This window comes from Mastacembelus armatus, chromosome 20 (genome assembly GCF_900324485.2).
Source record: "Mastacembelus armatus chromosome 20, fMasArm1.2, whole genome shotgun sequence".
Lineage (NCBI taxonomy): Eukaryota > Metazoa > Chordata > Actinopteri > Synbranchiformes > Mastacembelidae > Mastacembelus > Mastacembelus armatus.
Genome location: NC_046652.1, coordinates 4,468,219 through 4,481,627, shown reverse-complemented (window position 1 = coordinate 4,481,627; position 13,409 = coordinate 4,468,219). Strand labels below are relative to the sequence as shown.

Sequence of the window (13,409 nt, the reverse complement as noted above, 5' to 3'; positions counted from 1 at the left end):
TGTTGGGAGATTCCAGCTAAATTATATATCTAAAAACTGTACTGGAAGTATTTAATGACTAGTCTTTCCATAGAGAAATAAAAGTGCAAAACGCAGGAAAATCAGTGCAACAAAATCCAGATTTTGCTATAGAAGCTCAGCAAAAACTCTCGAGACATGGTGGCACTCAGTCATAAAACCATTTAACAGAACTTTATAAATACACGAAAATTGTTATTTAAAAAAAAAAAAAAAAAAAAAAAAAAAAAACTTCAAATGTACCTCCTCTTACCTCTTTGAAATCATCCCAAAACACAAAGTCTAATCAGCCATTAAAAGAATTGCTAAATAAATATGTAGATTCTCTGTACCTTTGGTATAAAGCATTCCGTTTTTCTTCTTTTCTGTCTTTTCCTCGCTCAGTAGCGATCCGATAATAGCATATGGAAACTGTTTTCAAAATGCCCAGATTTGGCACATTGTCATTGAAAAGAGAGGAGCGCAGTGATGCGGTGCTACAACAGGGGAAATGAGTTGCGGATTGGACGCAGCCCGCCTCGGTGCGGACTTATCCCACTTTAATTTAATATTCCGCAATCACACACACTTGTGATGGCATATAATTCAAGGAGAAATTCAGAGGGAAGGAAATGCTTTTGTGTGTGTGTGTGTGTGTGTGTGTTTTTTTACATCACTTTATTTGATTAAGGAGAGAGGCAGCACAGTGTTGTCTTTTTGACTCTATTTTCCTTCTTCTTTGTTTCCCCCTCCCACGTGATATTTTATATTTTTATACGTGAGACAATATATATTTATTTGTATTTAGATCATTTATTTAAAAATCAACTCTGACTTCTGCGCATCGGTGTCACACTGGAATAATCCCTAACATAAAATCGAGACCCATAAACGCTTGTTTGTAAAACACTGAACCCAAAATCAATGTATTGGGACATTTCAATCGATTATATAAACGAAAATCCATACACAACATGAGACCGGTATCAGCCCACTCTTCCGCTCCCTTTTAAAGAGCGGGCGGGGGAGGGGGGGGAGAGAAAAAAAAGGGAGTGCTTGTAGTGCCTGGGCTAAAAACGAAGACTGTCAATGCAGCACTCTGTCCCAGTCACTTAGATCAGGGCTTCTCCAACATTGTCATGTCTAGGACCCCCCCAAAAAAATCACACCTTTTGCCAAGGGTCCCCATTTAATTAGAATTTGTCCCCGGGACTCTCCAGATGTTTCTTTTTTTCTTTTTTTTTTGTATTGTTATTGTATTGTACAATTCCGAATTGTATTGTAAAACACTAAGTTTGGCACCAAGTGAAACCTTTCTTTGGACATATGTTCTCTAATTGGAATAATTTCAGGTAAATGAAATCAATGAAATTGAACAATCCTGCTGGGGAGTCAATTCACAGCCTTCCCAGACCTTTGAAACTTCTTGAACCCCCACTTTTGCGAACTAAAAATGTCAAAGTGCTTTCAGATGCACAATGATAATGCAAGTCCTGATGACAGCAATTAGACAGAAAATGCCCTAATCAAACGAGGCCTCACGGGATTACGTTGCATTTCAAGGGTCAAGGGGAACGAGTGCAGTTTCCACAACCCACACGCCGCCTGCACAACAGATATCACATTTCAGCATCACATAACCTACCCCAGCAACAATCAAGCACTTCAGGCACTATAATCAGGTATGCAAATTCCTAGGGACAGGCATGGGCATCATAGCAAGGGAGCACTGTCAGATGAGCTATTGCGTAAGTGTGCATTAATATGCAACATGATATGGAGAGGAGTAAAAAACATGAGGATGGGGAGAACGGAGTGTGAGGGGTGGGGGTAAAATAAGGAGGTGCCAATCATGTAAAATTTACATGGGACCACAGCTGCTAAGGCTTACGGAGATGGGGTGAAACTGGGGAGGGGCGAGGGACTTAAGATTATAAGACAGGGGCAGGAGGAAGGGGTAGTAGTGCAGGATGGTGTGTCCGTGCACTGCTGCTGGTGCCACTCTGTTTATTTGATAAGAGCAATCGATGGCCCCTGACTGTAAAGTCTTTACCCAGGCGGGGCAGGGCCTGTTGTGATATTGCTCCAAAGAAGAACAAGTGTTGTGGCAAGAAAGTAGTAGAACAGAAACAAGAGAGAATGAGAAGGAGCAGATGAGTGACTTGGCAGACGCCGTCACCCACATTCTGGGTCGCTCACGAGAGGAAATCAACACTATAAGTGCAGGCACACACTAAGAGGTGCATGCACATGCACACGCACGCACACACACACACACACACACACACACACACACACAGACCCCCCTCACACCCTCCCCAGTCCCCATGTGTGCCTCCCTCTCACACAACAACACACACCACCAACGCCACTACTGTTTCCATTCAGTCTCACCTCGTCTGCTGCCCTCCTCCCACTTGGCCCTTTGCTCCTCCGATCTTTTTCATTGTTGATCCCTCTTTAATAGACACGCGTTCAGTGAGTGTCCTCCATGGACAAGGGAATAAAAGAGCCCCTAAAACAGCCTCCTCATGATGTCCTAACACTACAACACACATTTACCCACCTCCCTCTCCGTTCTACGCCAGATTCTATTGATTATCACTCAGATACACATGAACTTATAAATCAGTAAAGCTGCTGTGGATAGGAACAATATTATCTGTAGTGTCCCTTTTAAGGAAAAGGAAATTAATTAACAGCAGCCAAAATGTAAACAGAAATACCTTGAAAGACTCTGAGTTAGCAGTTTACCGACATTATGCATATTAAAATGTTGAATTAAAGAAAAATGAATTAAATATCCAATATTAATAAAATATTCTATTATAAAATTATAGAATATTAGTAACAAAGCCAATTATAATAATGATAATAATAGTGGTAGGAGTAGTAATTGTAGATTACTACAATAATTGTTAGTCAAATTAAAACAAAAAAATTAATTTGAAATCTATGAGAAAGCTTGCTATTAATAGCCTCATGAAAGTAAGACTGCTATACTGTATGTTGTCACATGGCTTATTAAAGTGCTTTCTTCATGACAACCCTGGAGCTTGAACATGTCAATTTAGTGGTCCGAAAGGCCCTTTTAGATCTCCAGAAGCCCCCACTCTTGTTCTCTCTATCTCTCTGGGGGACTGTCACCCCTCCACCTTTCCACCCCATTGTCCACTCCCCCATACACACACACACACACACACACACACACACACTTCCTTTCCTTTACTCTGACACTCAATGGGCCATCCCAGCATGGCAAATAACTCGGTCAGTACCGACAAGTCAGTTCTATGGCAATAGACGGACATCTCGACATCCAGAAGAAAAATGTCAGACGTCTCACAGCCAGCACCAGGCTTTCCATTCAAAAAAGTAATACGTTAGTTATGACTAAAAACTACCCTAACAATACTGTAGTACACTACTTTTTAGCTGAAGGCCGACATTTGTGGTGCTGTTGCTACTTAATTATTTTCCTGTGGTTAAGCGTTTTCTCACAGAAAAATGTGATATTTAATAATTTTAAATATAATTTTATAATATAATTATAATTTTTAAGATTTTTTTTCATTTTAATAAAATGTGCATGACATTGTTTAATAATTTACTTCAATGAGTGTGAAAAAAAGAAAGGCATATTGTTTTAATTACTAATTGTCATATTTACAAAGCAAAAAGTTAGAAGCCCACTCTGCTGTAGCTGTGAGCTTATGCAGTCAGTCATTCGCCTGCTTAGCCAACTGAGGTGTAATGACCATTGCATAAATGTGCAGGGATTAGCTCAGACAAATTGGCAACACTTTGAGTGATAGAATAAAGAAAGAGAGAGTGAGGAAGCGTGGCACCATTTTTTGAGGTGTGCAGTGACCCTGAAAGATGCTTGGTGGCTTCATCACAGCATTAGAAGAGTCCTTATGAGGGCTCTTCACCCTCCTTTTCTTAGTGACCATCATAAAACTGGATGACCTGAGTTCAAGCAGTCATTTCTGCAAGCATCTAACGTGTCACTGAGCAAAACAGTGAATTTCTCACAGCTCCAGACGTCTGCTTTAACAGTGACTCTGACCTCTGACCTGACTATATGATGGTAAAAGAAAGACAGTTTTCCCTATGGATATGAACATAGTTTAGCACCATTATAGATTATTAAATTATATTACAGAAAAAAAGATGAGACAAGAGCAATAATTGTTTTAAAAGCTTATAGAAATTCAAGTGCTGGTTAAAATAATTTAATCCTTTCTGTTCTTGGATGTTAACAACTAAATTCATCCCTAAGTCCCGTCATTAAATGCTGTTAAGGGTTTGTTTAAAAAAAACAAAAAAAAACAAATCATACTTGCACATTTAGTTCAGCCATACAACGGTAGGTAAATCAATAGATTTCAGGCAGCAAAAAAGAAATGACTGGATAAAAATAGAAAGTTGTTTTTTTAATGGAATAATCCTCATAACTTAAACTGATTATCAAACAAACAAATGCTTGTGAATAGGAACTTCTCTCTTGCATACTCTCTCTCTTACATACACACACACACACACACAAACATAAACTCTGTTATGTTTTCAATTTGGGTTGAAATGTAGACATTTTCCCTTGGTTGCATAACTGCCATCCGTATCGCCCCTCCCTTCAATTAAATGCTATTTCTCCCAAACAAAATGTCAGAATCATTCCACACAGGGTAGTTGAACAGTGATCTGTTCTGAAAGCTATGTGTCTTTCTCTGAGATGTTGTGTGCATTTGTCTGTGCATCCTGACCTCAATTCTAACTGAGTTCACAAAGGGATGGAAAAAAGGTGCCTAAAAATGCATTTAATTCACAATCAGCCCTGCTAAGCTGAGGATGACAAATCCTTTTAGAACACCCCACACTGAGATGTGAGATTATGAAACATAAACACACACACATGGAGTTGTGCAAACTATGTACGTGAGAAGGTAAAATACAATCAACTGTAAAAAATTTCAAAATGAATTCTACTGAAAAATTATGTGCTTTGAAAGAAATATATTAAGGCATGGCCTGAAAACTAAAAATACACAAAAAAAAAAAAATTACACACAAAAAAAAAAAAAAAATTAAATTAACAACTGAAATATTCTGTCCAGATTCCTCTGGACAAAACACACTTTTTGTGGGTCACAAAAGACAACATCCATACCTCAAATAAATTATACATTTTAGGCTTAATATTTTAGGTGTCATGTATAAGGTTAGTGCAGAAAATAATTCAAATCAAAATAACCAATCTTGTTTGATAATAAAATATGATGTAAAACAGAGTTTTTTTTCAACCACCACAAAGACTGTAATCATTTTCCGTATTTAAACTAGTGCATGAATGCTCCACTCAAGTCCATTGGCCCAGACAGATTCCAAGATGGCTGTGCACCTGTCATGGAGGTGGATCGTCCAGATTATGCATGGCGATCACCCCAAGGCCTCTGTAAGCTACAAAGAGTATACACACCTCGAGTTGCTGGTTCAACGCCGGTCAAAAAGCCTGTCATTTTAAAAATGCTTGCTGCCCCTTAGAAAGACAAGGATAAACCCTAGCACTGTCTTATTTCTCTCTCTCTCACGCTTCCTTTCTCTTTCTCTCTATAGCCTTCTCTGTCTCTCCTTCGCTCTCACCCCCTCTCTCACATCAGAAGCGCTGAAATGCACCCCAGGGCCAAATCGCACAGAACAACCCCTCTGAGCCAGAGAAAAAAGCTGGAATCCGTTTGCCCTGATATTTCACCAGCACCAGCCAGGAGCGAGGGGAGAGAGAAAGGGAGAGAGAGAGGGAGAGAGAGGGGGAAAGAGACTGGGGCAGAGAAAAAGGGATAGATGGGAAAACAGCAGACCAGGGTTGTATTTATTGGGGGTGTAAGTGCCGCGCTGTAGGCTGTGGGGTGGTTGGGAGAGTGCAAGGTGTTGCTGTTAGGTGTGGTTGGGTTTACAGAAAGGTATAAGCATCCAGAGATAGGATGGTGAAGGAAAAAAGAGGGAGAGATGGAAGGATTGGTCATGCACAAGGTAAGAGAGAGGCTTTGTTTGATTGTATGTGGAGAGGGGGTGAGGTGGGGATGAGGGGAGGGGAGGGAGTGGGCTTAAAGCTGTCATCTGTGGGGTTATTATTATTGCAGGCAATCTGTGTGTGTGTGTGTGTGTATATGTGTGGTTCTAAGGGAGACAAGGAGAGATGAGTAGATATGAGATTCAGCTGCGGGGTCATTATTTTTTTGTGACGCATGTCATGAGGCTAACAGAAAGCTTGAAGTCATACAAATTCTGATGTCACTGATTATGCAGGCTCATTTACATGAATAACAAGAATTTGTGACACAGGTACCAGCTGAAGTACTGACTGGTGTGTTTTAGCCACTTATTGATTTATTGATTTGAGTGTAAGGACTGTACTCAAATACAGTATGTGACAACCAGTCCACAAATGGGACAATATAAAAGCGCAAACACAAACAGGCCTTGCTGATTAACATCTCTCCCACTATCTCAATAATAACTGTAAGAAAAACAGATTACCTTAAGAACGCTTTAGAGCTGATAAGAAAAAAATGGCAGAAAATATAAAAGGATACAGGTTTTAAATGAAAGAGAGATTAGAGGACCAGTTTGGTAAAGAGGAGCATTTTTTGTCATTTCACCCAGTTTAATAGGAGGACAGTTAATGGGCCTTTTTTATCGGGCACAGGCATCAATCAAGGGGTGTCAGGCAGCCGCTCAATCTGGGCTGTGCTCCTCTTCACAAATGACTGATTAGCAAGCCAAAATCACCAGATCCATCTTCTGACGGTCACTTTTATTACAGTCATTTTTAAAGTGACAGCAACCTGCCTTGTCTCACAACACTGGCCACCACATATATATTCTCATCTTCTCTCCCCCTCTCTCTTTTCCTCGCTGCATCTGTCTTCCTTTCTCATTCTGTCGCTGAAAATTTGGTCAGTCACTCTCTTGTTGTTTCTTCACCCCCTTCCTTTTCTACTTCTCTTAACTACTTTTATCTGATTTTCTCTGTATCCCCCCAGTGCCCCCGAACACTATTGGTGCTATCACTCTGCTGGGCAAGTTAGGGGAAGCAGGGCCAGGGAGGTGTGGAGAGGGACAAGAGAAAGAGGGGAGAAAGAAGAGAAAATAAGACACCGTCCTTTTCAATTGTGTGAAGGGTGTGTTCTAAAGCCCTACATCGTTTGCTGTCCATAGATGCTGAAAAATTTAGTTTTGCACGGTTTCCCCTTCTCTTACACTGGAGCAGGAATTCTCCATTCCCAAGCTTAAAATGAATGTAGATGAAACAGTTTCAGCGTATTGTGTATTGGTCACAGCTGTATTTACATGGCTGCACTCTGAAGATGGCATTTTAAGAAACAGACAGGGTGACATTAAAGTTAGAGGCCAGGGAGTATTAAAATGTGTTTTTTGGGGCCAGAATGTAATAACATGTTGCCGGGAAAGGGGTGTCAGGAGACTGTATTGGGGTAGAATTTTGTTTTGGGGCTTGTCAGTCAGATTTCCTTCCCTGTCCCAGTTTACTTACACGATGTATTCAAAATAAATCACTGCATCAAATAATCATCAGGCAATCATTCAAAATGGCAGCTGAGCTATGTTTACCCAACAGTTTGAGTGCATGTGTGTGTATGTGAGTGTATATGAGGCCTGGCTCTAAAGAGCACTCCTGTGTCTTGGCAGGAGATATGCTAATCACAACTGACATCAATCTGAAAAACATCAGCCGAAGTAACATGTGTCTAAGATTACATTTACAACCTTCTGAGCAAAGAGGGACAGAGCGTACACACGCACACAAACACAGACAAACACACAGTTGAGGAAAAGTGGGTCAGGTAAAAGAAGCAAATGTATTTCAGAGACAGCCTGCCATTTGCGATGTCCTCAGAAACAACTGATTGAACAGCTTGTCGAAACATTAAGGCTTAAATTTGAAACATGTATTATTCTATTAAACAAGTGTGTCTTTGTTTTTCACTGCCTGCATAAATATTGAATTTTTTAAAAATATAAACAAAAAGGCAATTACACTTTTCTTTGTTCAGATGGCTGAAGTTCAGATTATGATTGCCTTTGTTTTTAGCAAAGGCGTAGAGAGAATATGTCATTTTTTTAAAGGCTGTCATAGGAATTAGAAGACAACCTGGGTCACATTTAACAATGAATCACTTGAACATCTGAGCAATTCCGGTGGGTGCAAAATGTGTCCTGCTAAATTCCATTTGGACCCTTCATAATATATATATATATATATATATGTATGTATGTATGTCTATATGCGTGTGTGTGTATAGAAGAGACACACAGGAAAGCATAGTAATAGTAATGGTGCTAGCAGCTGTGTCTTGCTAAGTGAACACATACGACTAAAGATATACTGGATTGGTCTCCCCATATGCTTGGAGCTTCAGATCTGATGTACACACGCAGTGTGTAAAAAGATGTTTCTGTATTTTTGCATTATAAAGTTTGTATTTTCTCACCGGCACACGTGCACACACACACACGCACACACACGCACACACACACACACAAGGTTAAGATAAATTTTTCTCAAGTGAGAAGAGTCAACACTAAAGCAACAAAATCTGTGTATGAGTAGTGGCGTCCTCTCTATCACACACTCTTGTACGCGCCCTTTACATCTATCTGGAGGGCAGCGGGGGCAGTCAGGGGTCTGACAGTAAATTTGTCCCAAACATCCGCCAATAAAAGATTGCTGTAGTATTTTACCCTAGAAACATTTGATGACAAGCAGTAACTAGCATGAAATTCCCACTAGATTAAATGTCCTAGGAGTTGTATTCCCATCCAGCACATACACACATCTGAGCAAGTAAGGCAGCACACACACATAAGCTATAAACCTTAATGTATATCCCTCAGCCGGGGCAATACACACAAAAGAAATCCTAAACGTAAATATGTGTATGTATATATATATATATATATATATATATATATATATATATATATATATATATATATACACACACATATATATATATATGTTGTAATGATCAGCAGGTCGACTGAACTGAGGCAGCTACCTAAGCATGATCTCTGTGTTTGCATGTGCCCCATACACTAACAAAAAAAAAACTGCAACTTCAACCAAGCAACAGACACATATAACACAGGGAGGTCTCTCCCACAGCAACGCTCTTCACTTATAGTGCTACAGAACTAATTAGAATATACATACACAAACAACCTCTGGAACTACTAAATTAACCCCAAAAAAACACTCTGCTACACAACAAACAGTTAATTAGAACACTGTCAACAAGAACAGCTGGTTTCCCTCTCACCCCCCTGGTAGCTCCTGCAGTGGTTAAACTGCTCCACTACTCCATCACTCTGGGGGTGAAGAGGAGTAGTCCATGTCTTTTTCACCCCCAGCCACTGGCATACCTCCTAGAACAGCTGGCTCTCAAAATTCTGCCCCCAGTCACTGTGGAGCTCGCCTGGAACTCCAAACCCGGCATCTCCACTTCTTCTGAGCCTTTGTGGTAGCACTCTATTCCGGCACTGCATACGCTTCAGGCCACTTGGTGAAATAATCCATGTCCACCAGGATGTAGCGGTTTCTGGAATCTGGCCCACCGGATGGCAGAGGAGATCTCTCGCAGTTTCTGGAGTGCCCCCTTGAAACAACTGGTGTATACCAGCAGATCATCTAGGTACACCATGCAGTGATTTCTGGGAATGCCCATGAGCACCCACTCCATCAAGAGCTCAAAGGTGGTAAAACTTTGCAACGTCCAGTTTACTCGAAACTGCCACAGTCCTTGGCCAATGGTAAAGGCTGTTTCGGGCTTCGCCTTTGGAGTCAGCTCACCGCACCAGCACCACCAAAGCCTTGATGGGGTGGAGGCCAGGCAGATGCTCACAGTGGTGTCCCCTTCCTCGTCACTGGGCTCGGCTGTTTGGGCCAGTGATTGTCGGCTTTGGGACCTCTGCTGCAGCCGTTGATCCATCAGTACCTCCTTGGCCCGTTGTGCCTCTCAGGGCACCTTCTCCAAGGAGCTGGGTGGCAGACATGCTGGCGCAGCTGTTCGGGGCTGAGCCCAGGGAGAAACACATACATGCTCAGCTCTTCCCAAACAGCTGGTGGGAACGAAGGGTAGCCACATCTGGTGTAGAGCTCGAGATCAGCAGCATAGTTCTCCAGGCTCTCATCTCTATGCTGCAGAGTGGCCAGCTGGTCACGGCTCTGGTCTGCTACAGTCCTGTAGCTGAAGCATTTCTCCAGCAATGACGTGACTGCTGGTAGCTTCAGTGCTCACGGGAGGCAAGAGTTCTACTTGGGTCGTTCCATTAAACTGGGGCAGCTTGGCCGGCATCTTAGGTTTTGGGTTCAGCATCTCTTTGCCAGCTATGGCTGCTGGGATACTAACGGCTGTACACCTAGCCAGGGGTACCACATGTCCGTGGGCCTCCCTGCTTGCCATGATGGCTCGAGCACGTGGAACACTAGTGCCCTGTGGTCCTGCTGGATAACATGCCCCTCTTGGACCTGGCTCATCCGGTCATATCTCAGGCTTTCCAGCAGCAGACTGCTCTCTGCTATTTTTGCACTCTAGCTCACCATATCTCGATCCTTAACTTTGTCTACTAAACAAAATTAAAAATGGATCCGACTTCTTACACCAACATAACCAGCAGCTCAACTGACTGAACTAAGGCAGCTAGCTAAGCAATGAAGAACAGGGACAAGGACAAGAACAAGAACAATCACTCTGTCTTTTTATGAGTACACGTGTCCCATACACCGCACGACCCCTCGCACTCACTTATTTAGTTGCATAACACATTATTGTAACTTCCCCCAGCACACACGTAACACAGGGAGGTCTCTCTCACAGCAACCCTCCTCACTTACGGTGCTACAGAACTAATTACATGGTCCATACACAAATACTCTCTGGAACCACTAAATTAACCCCAAAACAACACTCTGTTACACAACTAACAGTTAACAATTAGAAAACTGACAATAAAAACAGTAATAGGTAAAACATCGAAAATTAACAACTTTTTCCCTTACCCAGGGTCATTTGCACCAGGCGCCTCCCAGTGGCCACTATGTTATATAGACATATTTACTTTCCTCCCTTATCCTTTACACTCCAACATGAGTTATGGTCTGTATAGAGAATTCAAAAACCATGACTATGAGAGAATAAGGAAAAGCAATATTAATGGAAAGAAGACACAGACGTGGAGGATAACAAGAGAGAGTAACAACTATGCAACTGTATTCAACTTGATACTCTTGTGGCATTAAATATGGTTCAGTTACAAGGCTGCAAGTGTGTGGTATGGACAAACTCAGCTCTTGATCTGTGAAGAGGAGGTGATGGTGTCTTAAGGGTTGTGTACAGATTGTGCAGATTTAGTCACTCGAAACAATCATGTAGTGTGTGTGTATGTGTGGGTGTGTGTGTGTTGATAGAGCTACTGAAAGCAATTCCTCAGAATAACCGGTGAGTTGGACTACCTGCTGACATGATCAATAACAAGTGTTAGTGCGTGTGCATCTGTATATGTGAATGTTTGGCGTATGTTTATTTGTGTGAGTGGATGGGTGGATGTGGGTGTGTGTGTGCTGAGGCATCATACAGTTACTAGAACACGATATTTGGCTCAGGTTTTATGAAAGTAATCTATCTATCTGAATTGTGGCAATAAGTTTCTACCTGCTGACTAGGTCTTAAGTGAAACTAACAAGTGTTTCTAAATTCTTTATAAAATTACATCTGAGCTAGAACAGGGTGTTAGAAACATTTAGGTCAATAATACAGTTTAAACAACACATTGGATCAATACCTACACATACACACACTACCACGTACACATGAATACACACACACACACAGATTCAGTTGCCATGGCATCTGTATGCTTTTTGCATGTTCTTGTCACAACTGCGATATATCTGTCACTATGCCTAAAGGGCCTGCCTAACATGCTCAGATTTTCCTCAAGAATGACGTCATTACACTCCAACAGGGACAACCAGCATCAGAGGCCAACTGGACCTCATTTGCTGCTATTCCTGTATCGAGATTTTACCATGCTTCACATTCCATAGCATCATTTCAATAGATGTTATGGCTGCTATGACAATGAAACATACAGAAGAGCCTGTAAACCTTGATTCTATTAGCCTTTTTCTGCTAATTTCTGGCAATCCTGACCACAGGAAAATAAAATGCACAGTTGTGATATTCTAACATATATAATAAAGTATTAGACAGTGATCAGACAGGACAGCTGAATTGGTGCTGATAGCGTGGCCAGGCTGCATGAGGTCAGGGTCTGATGCATATCCATTGGTTGGTTGCATTTGCAGCAGTAGAGGAAGAGATTGACCAACAGGCTTTATATATATGGCTGATTTAAAATGGGCATTCATTTTTTTGTTTTCCTTGAAAATTCGGCTGCTTCCATCCTCTGGTCCACTTGTGTAGATCACAAATATACTGTGTCCACAATGTGCTATGTGTAGAGCAGAAAGACTAGTGTAAACAGAGTAAAAATCACACATACAGTAAGCAGTTGATGCTTTGTTGCTTCAGTGACTAAGAACTGATGACCTTTTAAGATCTTTTTTGAAAGAAATACATGCCTCAGATTTTATAAGAATGAAATGTATCGTCCAGTGCAGAGGTGTGGCTCACTGGTGAAAAAATGGTGGACTAAGGCATACACAAATAAGCAAAACCAGATTCTAGATTCCCGTGCATTATGAAGAGTACACAAAATTCATTGTTATTTTTGGAATTATGGAAAGTAGTAAAAACATAAACCTATCTGAAAAAGTGGTCTTGGCATTCATTGCCATGGTAACACTCATATATTGTAGTATCCAGAGCTTTATGTTATCCAAAACTTATGGAAACATTATTTCACAGAAATAAGACTGAGATGATTAAAACTAATGGCCAGCATTTAAACCTACTGTATAGTGTTTTCCTGTTGAGGAATACTGGAAATATTATTTTTAAAAAGTGAACTTTTATAATGTGGAAAAATACTTTCTGTATCATTGCATCATGCCTCAGCTCTCCAATGTGAATGTCAGCTCATGTGTCCAGTATCACCATGGGTAGATTTAGGAATAGCAGGTGTTGCGAGGGTTGAGCAGCAGGCTAGCAATCTGTTGCTTTGAAAACCTTGCTGCTGCAGGATGTCAGCAATAGGCCCTGTGACAGGCCAGCCAATCTGAAAGACCTTTGTTGTGTTAGCATGGGTTCAAAGTTTCCAATAGAGACAACAAACCAACACACCCTGACACAGGACACACACCTTAAAAACTTGGGTGGTCAGAAATTAGGATGGAGTATACGGGGCACCCTATCAAGCTACACTTTTACTAT

At 41.2% G+C, this 13,409-nt stretch overlaps 1 protein-coding gene across 2 annotated transcripts in view; it reads right to left on the bottom strand.

Moving 5' to 3' along the window:
• Window positions 1–5,572, bottom strand: part of zfhx4 (zinc finger homeobox 4) — a 90,617-nt gene extending 85,045 nt beyond the window's left edge. Inside the window, exon 1 of one of the 2 annotated variants that reach the window (XM_026292002.2) lies at window positions 5,477–5,572. The gene's annotated coding sequence lies outside the window, so the exon portion shown is untranslated. Of the gene's footprint in view, window positions 1–350; window positions 401–5,476 lie in introns of those variants that run through there. The other variant, XM_026292003.2, reaches the window with a different exon arrangement.
• Window positions 5,573–13,409: the final 7,837 nt, after the last annotated feature.